We start from the raw sequence: 20252 nt of genomic DNA, 5'->3' as shown, positions 1-20252 counted from the left end.
AAACTAATAATGTTTGATTGGAATTCTTGGAGTGAAAACCTCTTCCTCAGAGGCACATCCAGTGATGATAGCTTCTATCACATTAGGTGATAATGTCTTCATAATCAACTTTGTCTCATTGCATAATTTAGGAGGATCTAAATTCCTTACAAACATTATTAGGTCTCCTACCTTCAGTATAAGTTTATGAGAAAGAATTTCAGGTGGCTCAAGAGAATTAAGGAACTCTGTTGGGTAATGGACAGCTTGATTTTCATCAACTGATTTGTACTCCTTAATGACTGTTGGAATCTTATTTGCTAATTCATGGTTAATCCTTGCTTCTATCTCATTTTTTGGAGCAAGAATTGCTCTTTCACCCAACCATTTATGTAGATTATAACTATTACTTAAGTCTAGAAATACCCTGTTCTTCAATTCAGCTGAGGAATTCACCATGATGGCAATATGAGCCAAACTGATATCACCTTTCCCATCAAATATATAAAAAACAAAGATGAGGTAAAGAAACAGACAGGTTGTATTAGGTTTACTCTCAGGTAAAATAGAAGAAGCCTTTAATGTTTCAAGCTTATGCTCTTTTTCAGAAAGGACAGGAGAGGAAAAAAATTGGAAAGAAAAAGTCAATCATGTTTGAAGTAAACAGTCAAGGTATGCTGAAATGACTGGGAGAGGAAGAAACTGGCTTGAGACATAAGTGGCAAGGGAAACTACAGTGACCTGGTGTTAATCTGTGTGTGAGCAAGCATGTGTGTGTATGATGTTAATGTATGCATGTGTATATGTGTCTTTGTGCACACATGAGTGTGGGGCAGGCATGTGTGGATCTGTGAAGGTATTGTTTGTGTATGCATGTGTGTGCATGGCAACACATGCATATGTCTGTGTGTATATGAAGCAGTGTGTGTGGATATACTCCTTGTGTTTGTGCATGTGTGTGTGCATGCATTCTTGCAAGTGCATGTGTCTGTGTGGGTGTATGCATACATGCAAGTGTATGTGTATAAAGTTATGTGCATATATACTCTATGCATTTAACATGTGTGTGTGTGTGTGTATTATACACTAAATTCTGAATATTATTGATTTTTATTTTCCAATTAAGCACAAGGATCCTGTTTGTTACAGGATGGATATTATCTAAGGGCAATGTTCATGACTTTCTTAAGAGCAATAGAAATGTAAATAAAGCGAATTTGCATCTCCATCTTCAACTGGATAATTGTTTAGTTCATATTCTATTGATGTTCACTAAATTATCATAGACTCACACTGGTGTCTCAATAAAATTTGCCAAATATGTACATGAAAACTTTTAAAAGACACTTCAACAAGTTGTTATTTAGGGTTCCTCCAAGAAAGCTATAAAGGAGTGACAGAGAACAAAAGGTCAAAGCTTAGCAGGAGAAAAGCCATTAGTTTCCATTACTGTCAACAGTGATGTGCCATAGTTGAAACTGCTCATCACAATTCTTACAAAACTTGCTTCTCTGTGTAGCAAGTAGAACTGAGTGTGGAGTATATGATTGAAAAGTGAAAAATGACAAGTTGTTCAATTTAATATAAGAAAAACAAAATGTTGCGAAAACACAGTTCAGTGACAATACAGAAGTGAATTAAGAATCGAATGAAATACCAAAAGAAAATTCTATAAATTAATGGAAGTTCTGATGTGTTGGGAATAAGAATATATCTTTCAGTGTTGGGAGTAAGAATATAACTTTCGATGAAGTAAGTTGGGTTAAAAGACCATCACATTTGCTAATTGACAAACATATATCATTTTGCTTTGAGTATTAGCTTATTTTAGAATTGTCTGTAGGAAAGCTATATAGTTGGTGTGTCAAATGATTGGTATGACAGTGAAATAGGCAGAGTAAATGTAAATAGACAGACATTATATACGAACAAAATTTATACTATTCTTTATGTTTGAATGAATTTAAATCTCAGGTGGGAATATAAAATGTCTAGTTCAGTTTGGGAAAAATATGTTGATGTGAATATGTGATAAGAATATAGTGAATGAGTGTTGCAAGATTGTGGCAGACATTAATTTAATGTGGTGGAAACTAACCTACCTTCAATTTATCAAAAGGAATTATCAAGAGTTGGTTTGGACTAATAGTTAACATGAAAATATGCCAATTAATAACATGATATAACTAGTTACTTGGATTAACAAATATATTGATTTCATTTTAAGTTTTGAAGAATTTACATCAGTTGTTGATAATTACAGTAAATTATTTTAATGCTAAACCTACTTCCCCTTTTATTAAGTCTCATTATTTTGAACATCAATTACTGCCTTCCTTTTATTTACTGGTATATCTAATGAGAACAGTGATATAAAGCAATTAATTGTGTGGTTAGTACAGATCTATTGCAGTCACTTGAGAGAACTAAATTGAGTATATTCTATTAGATGTAATGATAAATTATGTGAAATGCAGAGCAGAAGTGAGATGTGAAGAGGTTTGCTTACTTTCTTTCCTTTGATTTAATCTGAGAATGTGAGATAGTACCAGTGGGATAGGGTGTGCTGCTATGCTGAGTCTATAATTTTGGTATAAGTTTCTGCAAATAATGTTAGTTGCCACTTCAACATGGCTGTTCCATAGAAACTGACATTACTACCATTTTTTAACCTCAAGAGGACGCATCCTCTAGCTGGTTATTGATACAAGTCACACCCAATATATATTACAAACAGGGTAGTAATGTTGGTTTGTACAGAACATTCATGTTGAAAGGTGACAAACACTATTTCTCTGTATAGTTAGTAATTTCATCTCTTATAGAGATTTTCTAACTAGCTGCTTTGCTCTCAGCAAATAATTTTTAGATTATTTCTATATATAATGCAACCCCGATTTAATATTTGCTTCTGAACATGTATTCTTAGATTAATAATAAAAGGGTAAAATTAATCAATTAAATTAATTAATTAATCAATCAATTAATTAATAATTTTACCAAGTTGATCTGTACATTAAAAAAACCTTTATTGGTAAAATTATACAAATACTCTATATTTATAAACATAATTATAATTAGGGGTCAGCTAATCACTTCACCACATACTGAATTTAGAAATAAGAGTTAAAAATTCCTTTTCTACTACTGTAAGAATCTCCACAACAGTAACACACTTTTTTACATAGGCAAAGCGAAAAATAATGAATCAACATGACTCCGATTAGCCACATGCGCATTTGAAGATTAAAGTGCTTAATTACTTACTTCTCTCTTCAGTGTAGCATTTCCAATTATATTCTTAGATTTGTATTCTTAGATTTGAAAACAAATTATTAGAAAGTACAAACTTTTCTGCAATAGAAATGAGATTGGAGACTTTTGTGGGAAGGGGTTGGTTGATTACATTAACTGGTACTTATGTCACTGGTTTTGAAAGGACCAAAGGCAAAGTCAACCTCAGTAGAATTTGAACTTAGGATGTAAAGACAGACAAAGTGCCATTAAATATTTTGTCCAGCATGCTAAGGATTCTGCCAGTTCACCACTTTAAGAACATTGTATAACAAAACTACAAGAATAGAAAGAATTATAAGAAAAAAATGTACCATCTTTCTGTGGATGCACATTAACCAAAGCTTATACAGGATCTCTCAGAGTAGTGAAGTTGAGACTGAACTTGATGTTTTTAATGAGAAAGTTTTCTTGTGGGGAAGATAATGTTGGGGGAACACAGGATCAGAAAAAGTCAAGGGGTGAACTACAAAAGCATGATGAAGGGAAGAAAGAAAGGGGAATCAAATGAATTTGAATGAAAATGACGCACAACTTACTGAGAAGTGCAAAGATAATTGCATTAATACAAGTAGTAGAAGAAAGAGAGAACATGTGATGACTTTGAGTTATTAGATGTTGAGTGTTAATGAATGAAGACACACCTTACAGTTGAATGACTAGTTTCAGATGTGGTATTTATTACTAGACATGCATTCGCATGTGTAGTAATGTTATCTGCTCTGTGGAGGGTCAGCAAATGTGTAGAACTTACATATTTCTCTCTCCTGAAAAGGCAACTCCAGGTCTAAGGTGCAGTATAATTTTTAGAGATATTGTGCTTATCACAGGTTATCTAAATATTTCCACAGACTGTTTTGATGTAAGTGAATCAGACAGAGTTTGTAAAAGTCTCCTATACTTATAGGATATATAAGATGTTTTTGTGCATGGAGTTTATAAATATTTTGTGAAAAATGTTTTACTTGCCTCTGAGGAAGTTGTGTTTGGGAAAAGTTGCTGAGACTTTAAATCTTACATCATCTGTACTAGAGTATATGCAAGTCTGGTTAGAAGTAACATTAAGCAGGTTGTTAAAAATAAAGAAAGAAGTGAGAGAGATATCACAAAACCTTGAAACACATCCTAGTTGATTAACTGGCATTAGAGGGAGACCTATTGATACATGGTGCAATGGAGCAATCTAACAGGAATCCTCTAATCCAAGAAATGAGAAATGATAGAAGTAGGTTGTAATTGAGCAGCTTTGTAAAGAAGCTGTGGCACCGTAAAAGAGTGAAAGCTTTTGTTGATTTCAAAGGTTACAATTTATATTAAAGTTCTCAAGGACAAGAAATAACTAATTTTGCAATAAAGCATACTCATAATAGAGGCAATTCAATGAAGCTCTGGGAAGAAGTGTTTAGATCAGAATTGGAAGGATTGGCTCTCACAAATGAGTTGACATGGGGTCAAAAAGAATGCATATGTGATGTAGTAAAGACCTACAAAATTTTACAAAAAAACATCTTATGACTTATAAAATCCAAGAGGCTGGATAAGCTATATCTCAGGTGTAGGAGATATAGTTGTTTTAAGTTTGATGTAGCTTCACATTGTGGAGTGAAATCAATAAACATGAATTTCACAGGTATTAAGATAGCATGGCAAAGATACAGGCAGTTGTTGGGGTGTGGCAAAGTTTATATATTCATTCAAATACATGCATTCTTTTGTCTGACACATGTAAATCTTAATCTCAGTATCACTCTCCATCCAAATTCCTCACACATCCTCACACACAAACAAATGCACATATGTACAGTTTATAACAACCATTCAGTGATTAAGTCAAAATTACTGAGAAACAAGCAAACTATTTCCATTTTACTAGTTATGATATAATGAGCTTGTATATAGTGGTCAGGTGCATTACAATGAGTAAACAATAACTAAGAGAACTATGTGTGTGTGTGTGTGTGACGTGTGTGTGTGTGTGTGCATGCACACCTGTGTGTGAGTGTGCATGTGTATGTGTGTGTATATATATACTGCTGTGTGTATGTGTGTGTATATATATATGTATATGCATGTACATTTTTATTTATATGGTTATACACAAATATACATATAGAAGTAATTATATACATATAGTCTCACTGTGTGGCACCTTGGGCAAGTGTATTCTAAAAAAAGCCTGTTGTATATGTATGTGTATGTGTGTGTGTGTGTCCTTGTGTCTGTGTTTGTCCCCCACCACCATTTGACAACTGGTATTGGTTTGTTTACATCCCTGTAACTTAGCAGTTCAGCAAAAAAAAAGAACCAATAGAAATACCTGGCTTGCAAAAAGAGAGAAAAAAAATAGTAAGTACTAGGGTCAAATTGTTTGACTAAAATCCTTCAAGGTAGTGCCCCAGCTTTGTTGCAGTCTAATAGCTGAAAAATATCTTTAAAGGTATATCCAGGCATATATTTTTTCTTTTTCCCTTCAGCCTCTCATTCATCTTTCTCTCTTTCTCCTCTAATCATTCTTACTTATTTCTCTTCTTTATAGTACCTTTCTCCTCCTTTCTCTCTTTCTCCTTCATATCACTCTCTTACTCCTGCCTCTCTTCCATTTTCTCTCTCTGTCACACATACAGATACACAGTTATATGACTACCACTGACTGCTTAAGCTGGAATTTTCTGGTAGCAACAAAATTCTTCCACATTTTCGGTTGTGAGAAGTGAATATCTTTCTGAAGAAGAAACTTCAGTTGTTTAGCATCTTATCACTTTTGTTTGATAACGGTATCAATCATTGTACTCTTTGTGAAGAAACCACCTCAAGTTAAAACTGAAGGTGAAGAACCATATTAAGTCACCAAAAAGTATTCATTTCTTCTCTATGAATATAATCATTTATTTATTCATTTATTTATTTACTAGCAGTATAATCCAGCGTTGCTCAGGTTTGTTTTCTTTTCGACCCTTTACAATCGGAATTTTTGAAAAGTAAAAATTTTGCATTATGTAGCTTCTTGTCATCTTTAAGTGAACATTTTTCTGGTTGAACTACACCGAAAAATGACGACACAGCAGTAAAAAAATCCTAAAAAATAAGGATTTTGATAGAAAAAAAAGCCCCTTTTTGATGTAAATAATTTTTGGTGTTAACATGGTCCGATTTGAATTTTTTCTTCTGCAGAATGAAGAGCAAGCCTTCTTCTATCATACTCTCAATTTTGGTCAACTTGCGCAGGGTCTCGGAGGAGATTGTGTTAGTTGAAGGCTACCAAACCTGCCATATACAGACAACTTCAGCTTTATATATATAGAGATTTATTACAAAACTAGAAAGATAGTTTTCTGCAGAGGAAATTTGTAATGTCTGTCTAAACCCATACCATTCTGATACTGTGAGTATCAATCATTGTTCTGTTCATGAAAAAATCATCTAAAGTACTTTACTAAATTCATTGAAAACTATTGAACAAAATCTGATCACTAGGACAAACTTCATGTAAATTTTATAGGCAATGGTGATTCTTTGTTTAGACTTGTATTAGTCTTGTATGATAACAATACCAATACTAGTTACTTTTAGAAGAAGCTGTATAGCATGCATGCAGCAGTTAGAGGCATTTTCATTCTGTTATTCCTAACACCACAGTGCAAGAATAACGAAGATACATGAGCAGGGATGGAACAGGCGGTGATGTTGAACCTGTTGCCATTAGTGAATTGTGCAATGTAGTAATTTAGCTGTTGGACATGTACAGAAAGAAAACTAACTGTATCATATAGAAGTCAAACTGTCAATGGCCACTACGATGCTCTCTATACCATAAACAATTACTAGCAAAAGAGAATTTTTTTTGGTGGGGGGAAACATTGCAAGATAAAAAAAAAGAGAGGAAAAGAATGAGGTTTCAAAGAATAAAATAAATGAATAACAATGTGTAACAGTAAGAAAAAAATCCAAGCAAACATAAAAGAGAAGAGTAAGGTTGCAAAAAGTGAGGCAATACATAAATGCAAGAAAGTCACGGATAGAAAAAGAGTTGCAGAGGAAGAAGAAAAAATTGTAAAAGTTATGAAAAGTGTAAGAAAATAAAGACAAAAAAATGCAGTTGCAAAAAAGGAGAGAGGCAGATACAAAAATAGAGCAAAAGTGTGTAAAAACAACCAAGAAGTGAGATTAAAAATGTCTTGCCAAGAAAAACAGTAGAAAACTATGGACAACTGCAATGGAAGAAACTGCTTTTAAAAATGATCCTAATAATGATTATGCATCTTGAAAGTTGAATAACTAAGCTCTATGTGCAAAACATCTGGCAATTAGTGTACTTGAAAATGGAATGAGGAGTCGTTTAGCATGTGTTGTTCTAAAGGTAGAAATCTTCAATTGAGTCATTAAAAGTGATAATAGATCTTCTTTTGGGCACTACATAAAAAATAAAATACTCTCTTATAAGCATTTGAACAAACGACTGAGCTTTTCAGATTACATCAATTGGAGAGGAAATCATAAAGGAAAGTGGATTTCTACCAACTTTTAGAGGTAAGGACAAATTTATCGCAGAACTGGATCTCATAAGTCTTAACAGAAAAAAAGAAACACAAGTTATATTTTATATTCAAAAATGTTATAAAAACTGGTGAGAAGAATACAGAATGATAAGAGCATACTGATCCTTGATATGAAATAGATATGAAAGAGAGAAAACAGTGGTCAGGAAGTGATTTTATGTGAAGCTGTTGAACATGGAGCATGCATGGAATAGAGAATGATTACCTCATGCTGATGCTATAGACATACATCAATCCATGTTAACAGCAGTAGGGGATATAAATTGACCAAGAACATGAAGAGAGGGAAAGCTGCAGGTCCACCAGGGATTGTTGGAGAGACATTCAAAATATTTATTGAGGGAGGTTTTCATGATTATCAACTAAGTAGTTAATCAAATAATACTAGGAAGTACCATGTCCCACGATTGGCATAGTAGTATCATTGTAAACTGCTATAAAAACAGAGAAAATGCCTTAGAGAGGAGCAACTGTGGAGGAATAAAATTACTAGATCAGATTATGAGGATCATGGAAAAAATTATAACAATTGCTTCATGATAAGGTAGATATAAAAGTGATACAGTTTGGTTTTGTGCCCAGAAGTTGCAATCTTCTAGTGAGGCAAGTGTTGGAGGAATACTTGGCTAAGAGTAAACTATTATAACCTGGCATTTGTTGACTTGAGACAGCATTTGACAAGGTACCACCTACAATAATATGATGATCCCTAAAGAAACTAGGCATGACAAATGACTTTGAGAGTTGTAGAAGCCATGTACAAAGGTGCAGTAAGTAAAATAAGAATTAACAATGACTTTGCTGATGAATTTAGCATGAGAGCAGAAGACCATCAAAGTTCTGCCTCAGTCCCCTCCTATTCAGCTTTGTCCTACGAGCCATCACAGAGAAGTTTAAGACTAGCTGGTTATGGAACCCCAATATGCTAATAGGCTAATTCACATAGCTAAAACCAGAGGTGAATTAGAGAGGAAATTCCAGGCATGGAAGCTAAACTTAAATTTGTAGGCTCTTAAGATAAACTTAGCTAAGACAAAGGTTTTAGTTAGTAGGAAGAACAGGATCCTTGTACCATCAGGAAAATAGCTTTATTCAATATGCTGAGAAAGGGTAGGTACAAACTTCATATGCTGTACCCAATGTAAGCAATGGACACACAAGATGTGTAACAGAATTGCATGCAGGCTAACATAGAACATATGCTTCAATGAAATGACAATGATGATGAAGAAGTACAATGTTACAATAAAAGCAGCCTAAGTACATGATTAAAACTTATTTTAAAGCTGGAAAAAAAAGAATGTTTCATGGAAAGCATTTTTAAGACAGAAGCATTTGGTAAGCAACAAAATGTACTTTAGCTCTAGATTTTCAAGTTGTCCATTATGCTAAAAAAAAAAAAAAACAGCTGGAAAATATGTTCATTGATTTAATATTTCTGAGTGTAATCAAGAGGCAATTATTATGGTAGGTAAAAATCATGACAATATAATATTCTTTTGAAGTGACATGATGCTAGCATCAGTTTAATAAATGAAATTTCCTGTTCATACAATGCTTTACAATATATCTTGTCTTTTAATGTATACTTCAAGTGACTGGAACCGCTTCCAAAATGAAAAAAACGGACCAAAGAAAACTGTATCTTGTATAAGTTATGGTTATTGATTGATTGATGATTTGAAGTAATTAATTCGATCATCTTAATCATTGCCAAGAATTTTTTCACCAATAGATAAGTATGTCAAAATAAAGTTGAACAGGCTGTGCTTCATAAAAATGCTCCAAAAGGAATCAGATTCTTTTAGAAATACAGATTCCTTTACAAATTCACAAGATGGTTTGGCATTAATGATAATATCACAGGGACAGAGCTCAGACATTGCATATTCTCATCAAGCTTTACAGGCATTCCAAAATATATGCTTGAGAGGACACAAGGTGCTGTGATTTATGTATGTAATTGCAAACACCCAGATATTTTCATGAAGTTTACCTGCAAAGGTAAATTGAACAAAATCCAATCAAAGCTTATCCAGGATAGTTATATCCTTTCAGACACCACCTAACTCTATGAAATTTTTATCTCAAGGTTTCTAAAATAAGAAACCTTATAACTGATCACACATATTTTGATGCCACACATAATTTAAGGCCACACATATTTCAACGCCATTGTAAAAAAGAAGTCTGCTTCATGCAAATATGTTCATCTGGTTTTTACACAAAATTCACTCAAACGAGATTGATTCTATCATGTCAGCAGAAATTCCAAGATCCATACACACATACAAAGAAATGAAGTTCATGAAATAATAAAATCAAACACGGTTCCTTGCCTGTGTGGTTGCCTCAAACTCTCAGATAGAAATTTATAATGGAAAATGGAAGTTTTGAAACAAAAATTTATCAGTATGTAATTGGTAATCAATGGATGAGCCTAATAGCCCCTTTTTTAAACTAAAACATTCAATGCCCCTGTAAATGTAAAATACTGTAATTTTACAAAGTCCATCAAGTGCATATGTAACAATATCAACAAGAGTTTGGAGCTTGCAATATTCACTCTCCATCAGAAGTTATTTCAAGGTGAAGAGACACAATTTGAGATGGAGAGGTATAACTGTAGCAATGATGCTTCTTGAAGAATATTTGACTCCCTTACACCTGAACAAACATTTTCCAGTTCAACAACTGACTATTCATTTTAAGAATGGACAACGAATATATTGCAGCACAGAAGTTACATGTTGGCCATTCAAAAACACCTCAAAGACTGTTAATTTTACTTAAACATTTATTGCCTCTTAAACAGTGTTAAAATTTTCATTGCTTAATCTGTGAACTAGTGACTTCTCCACTTGTCAGGTCATAGTTTGTTTGACAAAAATTTTGACTCCATATTACAAATAATAGATATTGAATTTAAGTTATCAGTTTTCACATGTTATTGAATGGCAAGCATGTGTCGTCCACCCTGTAATCATTTTAGTTTCACCACACGATCTCAGATCAAAACCCTTGCCTGGGAAGTACACAACTAGAAGGATATATTTTACTGTAGAAATTGCTGATCAGTAATCCTTGGCTCCAAGGGACACTGCATTAATACTATTATTCAGACTTTGTGAGAAATATTTTCACTAAAACTGTGCATCAGCAGTTACCATTATACATGGAACACCAAACAATGGAACCACATAACCAATTATGGTTTTACACTAAATAGTAAATGAGAGGAGCAAATAAGATGATTAAGTGGTTTCTGCCTGAGTAACACCAGGTAATCCAGTTCCCTCTCTCACTTTCTTTGTCTCTTTTTCTTTCTCCTTATATGTGTGTATGTATGTATGTATATAGGCGTAGGAGTGGCTGTGTGGTAAGTAGCTTGCTAACCAACCACATGGCTCCGGGTTCAGTCCCACTGCGTGGCATCTTGGGCAAGTGTCTTCTGCTATAGCCCCGGGCCGACCAATGCCTTGTGAGTGGATTTGGTAGACGGAAACTGAAAGAAGCCTGTCGTATATATGTATATATATATGTGTGTGTGTGTTTGTGTGTTTGTCCCCCTAGCATTGCTTGACAACCGATGCTGGTGTGTTTACGTCCCCGTCACTTAGCGGTTCGGCAAAAGAGACCGATAGAATAAGTACTGGGCTTACAAAGAATAAGTCCCGGGGTCGATTTGCTCGACTAAAGGCGGTGCTCCAGCATGGCCGCAGTCAAATGACTGAAACAAGTAAAAGATAAAGATAAAAGAAGAATATGTATGTGAGTGTGTATGTATAAATATATATATATATCTCTATATATAAAACTGAAATGCCTTTTTACCGCTTGGTTCGCTTTCAATGCCACTACATCCCGTCCCATTCGCTCCAAAATTTACACGGACATGTAGAATGAGGTGATGATGCACGTGGGCTACCTTAGAAATCCCTATCTTAAAAGCTGTGGTTGCTAGGGGCCATCTTCCTACCTCACCCTATTTCCTCCAGTACTCTGTCACTCCTCTTCATTTGACAATGCAACTACCGTTATTTAATGTAAAGTCTTCCTCAAATCGCTCTGTCGCTCTTTACTCTCTTCCAAGAACATTTTAACTCACTCTTATTTCTTACCTTCCTATACTTTTTACTCATGTATCTATCAGCGTTCATGGACAGTAACAAATATTACATCGCCATCCCCATGGCCATCGCATTCTATTGTCTACCTGTCAACACACACACACACACACACACACACACACACACACACACATATATATACATATATCTAATATATTTTTATTTTTATGTTTTTGTTTTTGGTTTTTTACTGTTTCATTTCCCTATTAGTGGTTTTATCTCTAATTTAATTTCTACAGCGTGCACACACACACACACACACCACACACACACACACACACACACACACACACCTATATGTGGCCCCAGTACACCCGAATGAAATCGGGTTATATTAACCAAAAGGTGAAAAGGGGTATAAATGGGGCTGGAAGGGGATTAAAATTTAAAGGAGCCGGTGTTTAGCAATTCTCTGTTACATCAAGCTAAAAAATTTGCTCCAGCCTTTTAATCGTCAATGTGTTGCCGTCCATGATGAAGAAGTTTTGAATGCTTGCCATCGTGAGTCTACTGTCGTGAGAAAGAATCAAGTCAAAACTTGGTTTTTAGGGATTTTCTTTTACATCAAGTTCAAAATTTTACGCCAGCCGTTGAACGGTCAATACGTTGCTGTCCGTCGTTAAGAAATGCCAGCCATGGTGACTCTACTATCCTCAAATTCTATCCCTTCAAACTTTGGTTTCCAATATTTTATTATTTTTATTCAGCTCGCAAGTTCGTCTGTCCCTTTTAAATGTTAGTGTTTTGCTGTCTGTCTTGAAGCAGACCTTTCCTTTGTAACTGCCTGATATTTATGATTGATCTTTCTAAATATTTTATTTCTCAACTTACTCAAGATATTTTGTTGTTTATAAATGGGAGAGAGATAGATAAAGATAGAGAGTAAGAGAAAGCGAGGGAGAGTCCGAGAGAAAGGAAGAGTAAGAGAGTGGGAAAGTTAGAGAGAAAGGAGAAAGAAACAAAGAGGGAGAATCATCATCATCATCATCATCGTTTAACGTCCGTTTTCCGTGCTAGCACGGGTTGGACAGTTTGACAGGGGTCTGGGAAGCCAGGAGGCTGCACCAGGCTCCAGTCTGATCTGGCACTGTTTCGACAGGTGGATGCCCTTCCTAACGCCAACCACTCTGTGAGCGTAGTGGGTGCTTTTTTCGTGCCGCCTGCACAGGTGCCAGGGGGGCTGGCAGCGGCCACGATCGGTTGGTGCTTTTTACGTGTCACTGGCACAGAAGCCAGTCAAGGCGGCGCTGCAATCCGCCACGTTCGGATGGTGCTTTTTACGTGCTGAAAGGAAGCAACAGAAAGTAACAACCACACTCTTACCCGCACGTAGAGCGGGTCACCTTCAGCTAGTATATATATATATATATATATATATATATATATATATATGTATGTATATATATATATATGTATATATATGTTTATATATTTGTATATATTTGTGTATGTCTTTGAGTGTGTGTTGTGTGTGTGTACATGTGTGTGTGTGTGTGCGTGTGTGTGTGTGTGTATTTGAAATTTTGTGCACAAATAGATTTCTATAATCCAATCTACTATGTTTGGTTGCTAATTAATTTTTATACTAAGCAGTATTATTAGATATGAATGATAGAGGAAATGCAGAAGAAACAGGGATAAATACAGGTTTATGCAATACTTCCTATGTGCTTTTCATAATTACAGCTATTTGGAACTCTAGGATACATCTTACAAATTCTCAACCACAATGCATCATCAGGGAACACTTTATTGTATTAAGTTACAGATAGCTATATCCCAAGTTGGACATAGTTAACTACAAGGGCTCCAAATAACTATAATGGGGAAAGGCACAGAGGAACTATTATATAAGCCAGTGTTTATTCTTATTTCTCTTCAGTGTGTGAGTACACACACACATAAACACATAGTTACATACATACCTGCATATGTATATATATATATATATATATATATATATATATATATATATATATATATATGTGTGTGTGTGTGTGTTGGATGTAGGATGAATGAACTTAGTGTAGGTTCAATAACAATTTAGCAATAGCACAGTCCCTCAGAAATTCCATGTTGGTGTTTGGTGTATTGGAAGATCACAGGAAGTGACCCCATAGCTTTTGCTAAAGTATGTCTCTAGAGGATGGTCTTTCTGATATAAAACCAGACATGCAGGGAATGGCATTGAACATTTTGAATGGAATTGGTAGGTAGAGACTGAAAGAAGTTTGTGATATATCTATGTGTGTGTGTGTGTGTGTGTGTGTGGTGCGTGTGTGTGTGTGCGCATACTTGTGTGTGCATTTATGCATGTATGTATACGTGTATGTGTGTGTGTTCGTCTTGACATGGTGTGGTAGTTGTAAATGAGTGTCATCGCTTGCAAGCAGCGATTTTTGTTTCCAGTTTTCCATGAAAATATATCTAGTCATGGGGCAATATTAATTTACTTGGAAATAGGTGAAAACTGGTGTCAGTAAGCATCTGGTTGAAGAAAATCTGCCTCGATGAATTCCACATGATCCAAACAAGTATAGAAAAGTGGACATTAAGATGATGAAAAGGAACTTTATGTTTTAAATTTACAATTCTACAAAATAATTAGGTTGAAGATTACAGTCAGGTTTAGGATTAAGCTTAAAAATCTATCATAATCAAAAATTGGTTCACAAGGTGTACTCAGTCCAAAACTCTACTATGCATTTATCCCAAGATTTACTAAGAGTTAAATATATTATTTTGTGATTTCATCATTAATTCTCTTCAGCCCAGACAACTTTGAGTATTTCAGCTAATGTTCTTTAAACTTATAACTATTTTCAAGAAATTACATTGTAGCTCTGTGAACTGATAGACTTCTCTTCCTAATTCATTGGCATCAGCCAGAATATTCTGATTGCACTGGTTTTTGACAAAATTATACCATTATAGCTTTGTTGAGCTATACATAAATATTTATTCTTTCTGGATTTCATTCTAGAAATTTGTTACATGGACTGATGTATGAAATGGACTACTGTATTTTCCAACGTATAATTTGAATTTTTTAGACAAAAATTTACAGCCACAAACAGATATGTCGACTTAGACACATGTCAATTTTGGAGGATCAAAAACTCCACATGAAAATCAGCAGAATATGGAAAGACAATGATGATATTTGAATGTTTACACTATATGCTTATGATATGTTATATCGATTTGTATGGTAAACTTAACATATGTAAACAATGCCTATGCAGAAATAAAAATTTTTTAAACTCTATTATTCCATTACACATAATAAAAAATTACGAACAAGTTCAAGTGAATGCTGATATAACATTTGAGAAGACAAAGTTTGAATTACCAGAGTTCATCTTGCTATTTACTGTTAAAATTATTTATGAATCTGATATGCTATGAGACCATTGATTTTAGAGAGGATATATTATAAGACAATACATGTTTTCTGAGTGTTGCAGATTATTTGAGAAAGAAGGTTTATCATTTTATTATAATCTGTAGAGCTAATTCTGCATGCTTGTATTGGAGCACATGTGCAAAATAAAAAATAAATATAATAAAATAAAAATGTAACTTGATAACCAATACATGTATTATGAATAAAATTTATAATCTGTTTAAAAAGGAATTAATTTCCCAATCGTATTTAGCTAAGTTAAATAACTTAGAAGTCAAGTACATCAACTTCAGATACGAGTGAATACTATGAAATAAACTAAATAAATCTGAAATGCTGTATAAGTGATTGCTCTTCACACTAAGTTGTAGTGCCTAATGAAGAATAATGAAGTAATTACACTAGTGAATAGCTGATCTCAAATTTATGAGATGGTTGGCTGGCATAGCAATGAACTGTGAGTCAAGGTGTATTATTTTGTTTGGCAGAATCAAAATACCAGAAAATAGTCTATTTGTACCACTCTGCAACTAACCACTTATCAATAGAAACAATGAATATATATATATATATATATATATATATATATATATATATATAGATATATATATATGTATATGTATATGTATACGTATATGTATATATATATATAATATATATATATATATGTATATATATATATATATATATATATATATATATATATATATATATATAGAGAGAGAGAGAGAGAGAGAGAGAGAGAGAAAGAAAGTGAGAGAGAAAGAGTGACAGACAGACAAACAGGCTGACAGAGACAGACAGACAGTGACCGAGACAGGAGGCAGATGCTATTATGCGGATAAACAAATTAGATAGATTAACTATAACAGTTTGGGTATTTCTTTCTTGGATTTGGTTTGCAAGATTCTTTATATGAGTTCGTGTGCTGAAGCGTATTCTGTTGTCTGGGGAGAGTAATTTTGTTTCTGTGCCTTATAATTGAAACACACCCACTGGTAAAATTTCCACTTATTTCTTATTTTTATTTTCCTAAAATTTTCATTGTGTCTTACAATGTTTTCAATAGAACATGCAAAACAAGAGAAAGCAAAAAGTGGAGACTTTCAGACAATGAATGCTTAAGTATAGATATATAGTTATTTATATAAATAGATCAAACTTAGAGTACAAACAACAGAGAAAATTAAAGGGGAGAATGTTGGTAGATGTATTTCATCACAATACACAGCCTTAATGGAAATAATCAACATTGGATAAGATGAGCCTCTGTCATCAGGGTATAAAAGACTTATATTTCAGATCATAATGCTAGAAAGTTCAAAAATGGAATATGTAATTCAGATCTATTAATACAAATGTCTATATATTTATATCTAAATATTCATTGTCTGAAAGTCTCCACCATTTGCTTTCTCTTGTTTTGCATGTATATATATAAACATCTTTTGTATTTCTTACCTAAACTGTTATATTTAATAGATCTAATTTGTTTATCTGCATAATTGCCTCTATATCTGCTCAACTGGATCCCTCTTATAGCCATTCTTTACCCCATGGAAATGATCGCCTGTAAAAACATCAGTCTAAGTTTGACTCATTTGAACACTACTGTTTTCTATACTGAGAATCTCTGATGGATCTCATCTGTGGAATATATATATATATATATATATGTATAGGAAAACAAAGTGTATGTATGCTGCTATATGTATATATATAAAAAAATACAAAATGGGACAAGAACGCAAAACATCCAGATAGACGATACAGAAAACACGGACGGGTCATTCAAAGCCTTTTTTTTCTTGGGGCTGGCCAGATTGGAGCAATCTCAAGATTAATCAGCCGAAATTGCGAGGATGATCTGGTTCTTGACTGAAGATTAAAGGCTTCGAATGACCCGTCCATGTTTTTTGTATCATTTATCTGGATGTTTTGTGTTCTTGTCCCATTTTGTATTTATATATATATATTTGGATAAGATTAGCCTCTGTCATCAGGGTACAAAAGACTTACATTCAGATATATTAATATGCATGCATGCATATGTATGTGTATATATATATATATACATATATATATACATACATACATACATACATACATACATACATACATACATACATACATACATACATATGCATATATGCATGCACGCATTTTAATATCATCAAAATTCTGCTGAATAAATGGATGCATATGAATAATAAAACAGAAATGTATTAAATGTCTTAAAACAATGAACTGCTGTGCTATATTTTCTCTCACACCACAAAGTCTTTTACATTCATATAAAACTGAAATGTGTGTGTGTGTGTGTGTGTGTGTGTGTATGTGTGTGTGTGTGTGTGTGTGTGTTTGTGTGTGTGTGTATTTCCAAAATTTAAACCGGAACACAACATAGGAACATAGGGAAAATTCAAACATTCAAAAGATCCTTACTATTTCAGGCTTTTAATGATAATATTGTTCACTTTTAGACATCAAAAGCGAGAAGCTGCTGGGAATAGTGAGAGAATGTTGAGGACAATGATGAAAACAAAAGCAACACATATGTGAATATACAAATAAAATAAAATAAACATGCGATATACAAACAAAATAAAACTGAGCATCTCTAAGACAAGACAAATATATGAGTAATGCAAAGGGAAGGAAAATGTCTATTAAGACTGGAACTGAAAATGTGAACAAATGGAAAAATAGAATGAACATTGAAAAACAAATAAATCATGTTGAAAGTAGAGAAGGAAGCAAGAGAAATATGACTAAATGAATGAACAGTTATGTGATAAAGGAAATGAAAGAGAGAAATGGGAATGGTCACAGGTCACATGGTAGTTGGAGGGAAGAGAAAAAGTGGTAGATGATAGAGAGACAGAAAGCAAAAGAGCAGGATGAGGACAGCTGCATAAAGAAGTGCCAAGCTTTAATTGTGGAGGGTACCTGTGGAAAGGGTAGACCCAGGACAACATAGGATGAAGTGATGAGAAAGGATCTTCGGATGCTGGGCCTCACCGAGGAAATACCAGGGGACTGGGAATTGTGGTGATTTGCTGTACTTGATAAGATGTGTCAAGTTAAGTAAAATCAATATCTTCCACACATACAGGCTTGTCCTTTGTGTACAGGTGCCACTTAAAAAGCATCTGTGCTGGTATTGTATTGATGCACCCATGCCGGTGCTACATAAACACATTTGTACTGGTGATACATAAAAAGCACCCAGTAGACAATGCTAAGTGGTTGCCATTAGGAAGGGCACCCAGCTGTAGAAACCATGCCACAACAGACAGTTGGTGTCTGAATAGCACCTTGTTAGCTCCAGCATGGAAAGAGGACATTAAACGATGATGATATATATACTTTATTCAATAATGCAGTGTTTAGTACTCATTTACATTATATATATATATATGTGTGTGTGTGTGTGTAGATATATATATATGTGTCTAAATAAATGTATGTATATATATATATTTATGTATGTAAATATATGTATGCATATTTATGCATGTATACATATATATGTCTATATATGCATATATATACATAAGTATATATATATTTATGCATATATATATATATATATATATATATATATGCTAGCAGCTAAGCCCGGTTTTACCCGGTCTGTTTGGATGATGTGGCTGTGATTGTTTTCAGTTAGGCATAATCTATAACAGCATTTCTCAACCAAATCATTTCGGGTCCCCTGTTTCGATTAGAGTTCCAGCTGTATGAAAATTTCCTGACCCCCCACCCCAAGAAAACAGTTTCAGGAGTTGTGAAGAATGAATTTGTACGGAGTCTGTGTCTGAGAGCTATTCTATTAGATGTCTGTCTAATCACGAAAACATTGATTTAATTTTATGACCATAGAAAGAAATTATACATTAATCCCTATTTTTGTAAGCAGTTGTATCCATAAAAAATTTTATTTGCAGAGAGCAGAAATTGAAAGAAGATATATGAAATGAATGTATGTATGCGTGTACAGGATTGCGCGTGTGTATGTGAGAGAGAAAGAGGGTGAGAAAGAGATGGAGTGAGTGAGTGAAGGTGTGTGTCATGATGATTGACGTCTTTTAAGGTACACACACATACACAGAAAATGTGAGGACATCGAACGATAGTTAATTTATAGAAAATATTGTGAAATTTTTGAAATGCAAATATGGGAATGAAAATTAAGGTCAGACCTCTACATGGTAGCTAGACCTGGTAGAAATAGCAACCAAATCTCCCTCAAAACACCCTACTGTCTTAATCTGACAATTCTGCCTATTTTGTAGTTTGAATGAGAAACTGTAACTAAAAATTAAGATTATTAACCACACAAAGAGGCGAAAGAAGAGAGACAGCATAGCGAAAGTTTTGGCTGATTGTCATCCTGTACTCCCCTTTTTGCTAGTGAAATGATATATACTGGCTGTTTGAGCAACTGATTGTTTTAATGGCAGGACAAACAGGAGAATTCCATTAGAAAAAACTTTAATCAATTTTCTTGGTAACTATGGGAGCTAGGAAAAAAATACAAACTGCATTCTAATCTATGTACCCATCTCCACATGTGTGCCATTTTTCACACAAATCCACTCAGCCGTTTGGCTGTGAACCTCAAGACAAGAAAGAATACAACGATCGTCCATGTCCAATTTATATTATAGATATATATGTATTTAATTAAAAAGGCACTAAAACAGAATGACTCTCTCCAGACACAACAATATATATATATATATATATAATATATATATATATACTATAGTTCGTTTATGGATTTGGTTTGCAAGATTCTTAATGTGAGTTCATGTGCTGAAGCATATTCTGTTGTATATGGGGAGAATCATTTTCTTTTTGTAATTATAATTTAACACACTT

General features: G+C 33.9%; 1 long non-coding RNA gene across 1 annotated transcript; it reads left to right on the top strand.

Moving 5' to 3' along the window:
* Positions 1 to 966: 966 nt before the first annotated feature.
* LOC118762550 lies at positions 967 to 16931 on the top strand. The gene is made up of 3 exons (XR_004998303.1): positions 967 to 977; positions 13099 to 13101; positions 16710 to 16931. It is a non-coding gene; the product is annotated as an uncharacterized LOC118762550 (long non-coding RNA).
* The last annotated feature ends 3321 nt before the right edge of the window (positions 16932 to 20252 follow it).

This window comes from Octopus sinensis, linkage group LG3, assembly GCF_006345805.1.
Source record: "Octopus sinensis linkage group LG3, ASM634580v1, whole genome shotgun sequence".
NCBI lineage: Eukaryota > Metazoa > Mollusca > Cephalopoda > Octopoda > Octopodidae > Octopus > Octopus sinensis.
This window is presented reverse-complemented; position numbering and strand designations above follow the sequence as displayed.